At 34.2% G+C, this 8,766-nt stretch overlaps 1 long non-coding RNA gene across 1 annotated transcript; it reads right to left on the bottom strand.

Moving 5' to 3' along the window:
• Positions 1-7,907: 7,907 nt before the first annotated feature.
• Positions 7,908-8,466, bottom strand: LOC149545525 (uncharacterized). Its single transcript, XR_016353596.1, has 3 exons — positions 8,409-8,466; positions 8,190-8,305; positions 7,908-8,043 (listed from the first exon to the last, which is right to left on the bottom strand). It is a non-coding gene; the product is annotated as an uncharacterized LOC149545525 (long non-coding RNA).
• Between the last annotated feature and the right edge of the window lie 300 nt (positions 8,467-8,766).

Below are 8,766 nucleotides of genomic sequence, written 5' to 3'. Positions count from 1 at the left end.
AATGTGGTCCTCAAAATTTCCAAATCCAATACTTCATGGACAAGCCTTTTTACAATTGGAAATAAATTGTGCTTTGAGCTTGAAGAAATCTTACCTTCAACACTGTTGCCTTTTCTTGATCCACTTATATGATATTCTCCTTAACAACTCACAGGCTGTGAAATACGCAGAGTTTTTTAACAACATCAATCTCCTTATTTTCCAAAAAAAGATTCAACACTTTGTAGTCACAAACTTTTAGTCATGGCACTGATACCATGATTAAAAATAGATGACTCCGAATATTCAAGAATAACAACACAACATTTCTTAGAAAATGAGCACTGAAATGCACATTCTTAGACATTCTATTCATAAGAGAATGAGTAATAAATACTCCATATACAATAGGTTGGACTCGATGAATTATTAATAATGTTAGTTGATGTAGTTAGGTGGGAATGACAGAGGCAGCTACACATGTTTTAATGGCTATTTGGAAAGAGTTGGTCTATGCTGACCATGTTGGAGTAATTAATTTACTCTAACACCATATGGGCTTTCATTGAAGAAGTTGAGGGTGTCAGAACTCTACAAAAGACATTACGGGGATGAGCATCACTTAGAAGAGCTATGGGGGGAATCTAACAGTGAGGCAAGTGGTGATCATTTTACCTGTTTCAAATATTCATTTCAATTATTTTATATTTGCTTCAATCATTACATTTTTTTACTCAATAATGTATCGTAGGTCCCTATGTAGTTAAGTGAGTTTCTTATTTATGATTGCCCCTAATTATAATGTTTTCCAAAATCAATAGGACATCTCAAACAACTAAAAAAGTTGTTAATTTTTTCTAGTAATAATATTATGAATTTTGTTTTCTCTAATCTCTGGAACAACTGGTGTTAGATAGCGGTAAAATACAATCAGTACTGAGCAATTTTGGAAATTTGAGCAATCTATGGTATCTAAGCTTGGGCTCCTCGAATATATGTTTTTAGTATTAGAAATAGGCAATACTGAGGTGGGGGGGAGGGGGTGCGAATTAGTATTCTACAAAATTTTGTTACAAACTGTATATTATTTATTACTTTGAACCATACATAAGAAAGTAAACAAGTAATGTTGAATAGTAAAAGTAACCATGCACATAGAGAACTAATAACACCATATTTTGGTAACTAGGGAAACTCTTACCAAGAGAAAAGCCTGGTGGGGATGATACCCACTAGATATTGTACTAATATAAATGTTCCTTGTTAGAGGATGGACCTTGTTAGGAGTCTATAAACTCATTCAGTGCATGTGAGTCCCTGTTAAGAGACATTGAACCTTATTAGGAGTTGTAGTACAAATGTATGCAAGAGGAGCCCACTGCCCAAACATACAATTTCAATTACAAGAAGAGCTCACTGCTCAAACAAGTAATTTAGTGTTAAGTTCCTCAAATATAGAAGTATAAAAGCTGTCACTTCTTTCTAGTTGATATCTAACCTCAGCTTGATCTCGGATCACAAAAATAGGTTCTCAAAAGCTTTGCATATATCACTTCACAAGAAGTTCACATATCGCTTTCTCTCATCAAAAAACACAATTAACCTTGCAAGATGTCATTTTCATAAATACCATGCCTTTTCACAAATTGTTGCTAGGTCGGCTAAGACCAAAATAAAAATTTCTAACTTAGAGTAAACATCTAGGATGTTGGCTCCAATTGGTCAAGTAATACATTTGTAAACAAAATAACTCCTTTACCTTAAATTTCATTGTTTTGTACATAGTTATGCTGATAGATTTTACATATCTCTCTCCCAAACTATTTGTACTAATTTATGAGGTTATACACATCATCACCAACATGTATACTATCTCCATCTAACTTTGGTAGTCATAATATGATGTTAGAAACATTTTACATATAAAACAATACACTGTTGTAAACCATTTCCATACTTAGACAATTTTCTAAGTACCAAAAGCTAAGTATCTTTATTTTCAAGGTTTACTATAAGTATGCACATAATATGTTGCTATTAATGACAATAATTACATCACTACTTATAGCCAATTGTCAACAATCTCCCCATTTGGCATTCATGGCAACAAAGTAAGGAAAAAAGTAAAAAAGTAAAAATAAAACCTACAATACTTATCATCTATTACATATATTGTTAAAAACAATATTCCACCTAGATAACTGATGGGGGGATGTGTGAATCAGTTATCCAATAGTTAAAACATTTATCTTTTTTAAATAAACTTAACCATTCAACCAAAGTAAACAACAACCATACAAAGATGCACATAGACAATTACACTAGATTTGTTGACTAGGAGAACCTTTGATCAAAGGGAAAACCCTAGTGGTAATGATGCTCACACTAATAGATTTGGCATCGATATGCGATGGCTATGTGTCACAATTACGACAGCAATGTGTTGCCACTGCGACAGACATTGACATCGTAGTTATTTAGTCGCAATTTATGACGTCTACCCTTTGCCGTCACATTTGCGACGCCTATCCGTCGCTATGCAGCCACCTTATTGGCACATCAACCCCATCACAATTCTTGTGTTCTCCGTCGCAATTGCGACAGGGTTACCGTCGCATCTACAGAAACTTCGTTGCAATTGCTGGGGTTGCCGACGATAACCCCAACAATTGCGACGGAGTCACTGTAGATGCGACGACAACCCCGTCACAATTTTTGGGGTTGCCGTCGCAATTGCGATGGTAAAAGAAGTAAAACAAAAAAAAATAATTCGTGTCTGTTTACTTCGGTGCTCTATTTTTCACCCTGCTTAACATCATGTTCAACGGATTTATAGAGCTGTCTATTACTATTATTCACCTTCTCGTGTTCTACAAGTAGAGAGATTCAAAATTGTATCCTGTCTGAGCTTATTCACTTCCTACATGGGTCATGAGAGTTCCTCTCCCACTCTTGGAATCTTCCATACGGGTCATTCTCACCTACTATACCATTGGCTTTACCCCAAATCCCCAAAGGTATTAGATTCAAGACCATTCGTTTCCTCATAGCGCCATCAATTCAGCACTTGATGACTCTAATCCATTCTCTCATGCAGGTTTTTTCGACAGTTTTTACTCTTATTCATCCTACACCAAATGTCTCTCTCGCTTTTTTGTTTAATTGTTGTAGTCGGACGGAGTAAGCTTGTGGAAAACACCTTTGGAACATTTGTACTCCTGATTGTATTAGTCCTTGGTGGATTCATTATATCTAGAGGTACCATACCATTGTCAACAAAGTAGAATAGATTCTAGTAATCCAGACTTGAAATAATTTGACATTCCTCGTGGATCTTGTGTTTGCAGAGGACATCAAGCCCTGGTGGATATGGGGGTATTGGATATCTCCTCTCATGTATGCTCAAAATGCCATTGCAGTGAATGAATATCTATCAATGCGTTGGCTGAAGGTTAGGATCGTAACTGTGTTATAACATATATAGATTAGAAAGGGGCATTGATGTTTGTTTTGTGTTTCAGTTGAGAAATGTTATGATAATGTGATGACCGGTTATTGTTGCAGCGCGGAGCAAGCAATGAAACAATTGGTGTGGCAACGTTAGAAGCTCGTGGATTGTTTCCTAAAAGCTACTGGTACTGGATGACCATTGGAGTACTGGCAAGATAAAAATCTCTCTTTAACTTGCTCTACACCCTCGCATTGGCCTATCTAAATCGTAAGTTGAATTCCTGATATCCTCTTTCTCTTGATTGTATTGGGTAATTCAAATTATTTAGATTGTAAGTTGAATCCCTGAAATCCCCTTTCTCTTAATTGAATTGGGTGATTCAAAATACTCAAGAAAATAATGATCTGCCTGTCCATGTAAATCATAGTTTTTTCAGAGTCAGTTTTTCATCAACATTTTGCATCACATCCTGAGGATGGATCACAGAGTGTGTTCCGAAATATTGATGAAAAAATCCTTTAATAATCGATTCTAGAAGCATCAACTGAAGAATTCTTATAAATTGTAGAAACTTACTATTAAATCATTACTTATGCAGCTCTTGAGACACCTCAAGCATTGATTCCAGAAGAAGACTCAGAGGAAAGCCAAATAGAAAGAGAGAGACTACAAGAAATGAAACTTATCTCTTTAGCTGGAAGTAAGCTTGTTTGAAAGGTTTTTCTATGTTGTTTGAATCAAATTTGGAGTGGGTAGGGAGGGATTATCAGTAATGTTTCTAAGGTGTTGTGTTTGAACTTTGGTCTTAACAATTAAAAGGGGAATGGTGTTGCCTTCTATTGCAAATTATGATGCATTGTTGTTATACTTTTTCATGGCTCCGCTGGTCCTTACTATCCTAGATGTCTTATATAGATTTGTGGTGACATTGAAACTGATTTTTCAATGGAAAAGCAGTCTCCTGCCATCAATAAGAAGTGTTGAATGTTCTAACTTTTATATTATTCTATAATTAATTTAGGAGAAAAGTGGAGAAATAAACAATAAAACTCTTTATAGTTTTCTTTATGAAATACAAATTATAGCCATTCTCTTCATATAGTTATATGTTTTTAAAAGTTATAATAGATACACTGGATGAAATCTTACACCAACATGCTAACCCAAATTATCATTCTCATTAGTCTCTACCTCTGGTCATTATATTTGTTTGAGCAATATAGTACTCATACAAACTATCATCACAACAGGAACATAAAATGCTCCACCAAATCGATGCTACAATTAGCATATATGGCTGTCCACGATTAAATCAGGCAAAAGTTGTTCACCAAATAAACTATCTACACTCAATACTCTATTAGGTATATCACAATTAAAATAAAACTGATGGATCCACACAGTGTAAGCAAATGCTGCATAATAATTGATATACTATTACAACATAAGCAATCCAAGTAGAGAGTGTCGTGATTGTCTCATATCAAAGTTGAACCAAAAGAAATGACCATTTTTGTGGGCAATAATAAACTTACTTGTCAAGTACTCAATAAATTTTCATACATATGAATTCAGCTGTACGAAGAGAACAAGTTAATATTTGGCCAAAGACATAGTCTCAAAATTTGGCAGATAGAGAAAACGCTCATTCAAATATATAGGGCTTGTAAAGCCTAGTAATTATAACTTCTGCATTTAGTGTCAAAAAATCGAATTCTTGAGAATTGGGGAAATTACCTAGTATGCAGTCAAAGAGCCGAACCTGCTATTGTCTGTGTCGTCGCTCCCTTGTTCCTGTGTCAAAAAAGAAAGCATTGTCACATCATGCGGCATTCAAAGAAGCGAGAGCAAGAAAACAATTTGACAGCTATGAATACGCAGGTAATAAAGGCTAAGAATTATCATTACGTATTGTGCATGTTGCAAGTTTGATAAAGCATGTATTTCGTTGCAGAAATACCTAGAAGCCATTTGTAAAGTCATTATCCGTTTAACATATGTTTGAGTGAATAATTGCTATCTCAGTATTCATTTTTATATTTATATCATAGGCTTTCTTTTGGTTGTGTTGCATATGACCTTCTTCATGGTGAGTGTAGCTTGTAGAATTTCTGCTATTACATAGATCTAGCTAGGAAAATAGAAGCCAGACTTGCAGGAAAGAACATAGAAAAATAGAGCAGCACATAGTGACAAAACAACTAGTTCTATAATGAAAAATGGAACTGCCTGAATTACAATGATGGAATCCACCGAATATAACAACACATTACGACGATGATGTTAAGAATTAACATTAAGTCCTGTTCACAATCAAAGCATAAAATCCTACAATTTGAGAAAAAATTATGCAAAATATTGCATGATAGATTGATGGATCAAATTGGGTCTTCCATAAATTACCTTTTGAACTGAATTATCACAAACAGACCATGGTCAAGAATGAACTAAACTGACAGTTGGAATTTTGAATGCTAAGAATATTAATTTATATCTAATTAAATTTAAATAACACTCTAACTTTGTATAACCATTTACTCAGAACTAAATCCTTGGCTGCTAATATGGCCTATGGAAAGTGCTTCTCTCTGGGAAAAATTAAATGACCATCATAGTTCCTAGTTTGTTACATACCTTACAAACATTTCCTAGATTAAACATTTCACAGTATTCCTCTGTTTTACTCGGTTTGTGAGTAGCATCAATAGTTTGACAGATACTACAAAAGCATGCTGATAAAAGATATTATTAATATATTACATGGAAGCACATACAAAGTGATAAATGATTGTTTTTCTTAGCAACAAAACATAGAACCTATTGTTGCATTTAGTCACAAAGCTATGAGCATTTGATCACGATGCTTCAAATGAAGCTGATTATGACTTGCTTCTTAATTATTTTTCCCTCTACCATCGGCTTTCACAACAAGATGTTTATAGCTTGAAATTTAAAAAAACTAAAACAAAGACTTCAACGAAGCATTCAGTCACGAAACTATGAGCATTTACTCATGATGCTTCAAATGAAGCCCTTTATGACTTATTTCTTAATTATTTTCATCTCTATCATCAACTTTTACAAGGAGATGTATGCATCCTATATTTATAATAAAAAAATACAAACATACACTTCAAAATGTCAAATATTATTGTATTAGTCCAAACAAAATAAAAGATATTCTGCCATGCCTAAATATCCTAAATAATCTTTTGTCATTTTCCCTATCTCAATAGTTCCTACACAGACAACTTCTAGCTTCTTTGAAAATTCAAGTAGTCTTGGATTTTCATCTAGTTTTGCCCTGCCGTAAAAGCAGTAAAAGCAATTAAACATAGAGAAGATACTGGAAGTGAATCTAGATCATTCTTAGGATGAATGCTTGTCAGATCTGAAAGAAGTTAGTGGATACACTATCATGTAGATGTTGGTCAAAGCCATAAATAGAATGTGGATCACCCATCAATCATTGAACTTCTAAACCAGGTGCTTGTACCTGTGTGCAAGCCCACGTGTCCATGCAAAGATAGAAGCTATGCCATTTGTGCTAGTTTCACCTCCCTTTTGATGAACACAAAAATACCAAGTTACTATACCATGAGCTGCTTCAGCCTCAATAGTCTTTCCATCAAGGCAAACCTGTGAAATAACTAAAATCAGGAATGATTTGCGAAGAATGGATTTACTAGTTTCAAATTATTCTACAAGTCCCACAGGGATAATGGTTGCAAACAACTAAAAATATTCTATATGTAGACATTAAATTTGGGAAACTTCAACAAACTGGCAATGCAATTAGACTTATGAAAACAGACAGAATTAAAACTGCATCCAAATTTTAGTGATCGACCAGAACGTTTTTAGTCTTCTAATAAAATAAATGTTCTGTGTTGTTAGGAATCTCCTGGCCCTGTAGAAGATTAAGATTTGAAATTTTGAAAAATGATGAGACAAAATTAACTCAGATGTAGAGGATTTTGGATCTTGGCTAACAACCTAGAATAGGTCCTCTTAAAACTGGAATACATGAATCATGAGCCCAACTTGAGCCATGCCATTGTGCATGTTTATATTCAATCACAAAAATAAATATTAAAAACCTCCGAAAGTTTCACTTTTGAAATATAAGCTCTTCACAACCACAAAAATACACAGAATCATGGACACATATGCCAGACATTTAAATGCATGCAGTTCCACCAATGGATAAAAGTGGCAACACATAATGTCCATGTAAAGATGTCATGGTGTGTACATCCAGACAAGCTTGCTCGAAAATGAACGCCATGACAAATGATAGGCAATACCCCAAGTACAGGACATGGAAATTGAGCTTAATTCAGAAAAATATTTAATTAGAGCATACAACTCATGAACCAAATCTAAACCAATTTAAAGTATGAATAAGAATGAGGGTATAGAATATGATGAATGTGTGCATGTTTGCTGACAAATAACATAAATACTACTAAATAATCCCGTGTTTAAAAATGATTTACTTGTAAGAAAACATATACACCAAACAAATAGGTAATTGAACCAAGTTATATATAATAGTAAAGTGGATTACAATCTCACTAGGACAGATGTCATCAGACCAAGAGATCCAAATCCTGAAAACAGAAAATCCAGTCAGGTTTGCTTCTAAAGAAAGTAATCATGTTTCCTTCCTTACAAAAACAATAGATATATGTAAGATTAGATATAATGATTAGTTCAAAGCCAGATTCAATGAAAAATAGTATTTTGCACCACTAACCCTGCGCAAGGAAATCACTCTGCACATCACCGTCATAATTTTTTCATGCCCAAACATAGGCACCATCACTCTTCAAATCATAAGCTACCATGTCATCAATAAGCCTATGCTCATACCTATTCATGAATCAATCATTGAAAGAAATTATTGTGTGCTCGACATAATCAAGATAATCAACATTGCAATCTTCATATTATTGTGCCAAGAAACAAAACCAACCAGATTCCTGCTGCGTCATATTTAGCTTTCGAATTGGCCTCATATACCTACTGCAAGATATATTTAAACCTACCAAGTTAAGTCACATATAAGAAGAATCTTCGAGAATATGAGGATCCTTAAGCTAGAGAATCATAAAGAATGATAACATGGGAAGTAAGGTGTGTTAGAGAAAAAGGTAAAAATAAGACCATCAATCCTTGTCATTCCTATAATGTCAACTATAATGTCATTCCTAAATGACTCTAAAAGACCTTTTAAAACACTCTTCACACACCTATAACATTAACTAACCCCATTCAAGCCTAAGTTGGCTTATGTTGCCAATGTTGGCAATTTTACAAGATCTTGCACTTTG

This window comes from Cupressus sempervirens, chromosome 7 (assembly GCF_028749045.1).
Source record: "Cupressus sempervirens isolate cs-2001-9-10 chromosome 7, ASM2874904v1, whole genome shotgun sequence".
NCBI classification, from domain to species: Eukaryota; Viridiplantae; Streptophyta; class Pinopsida; order Cupressales; family Cupressaceae; genus Cupressus; species Cupressus sempervirens.
This window is presented reverse-complemented; position numbering and strand designations above follow the sequence as displayed.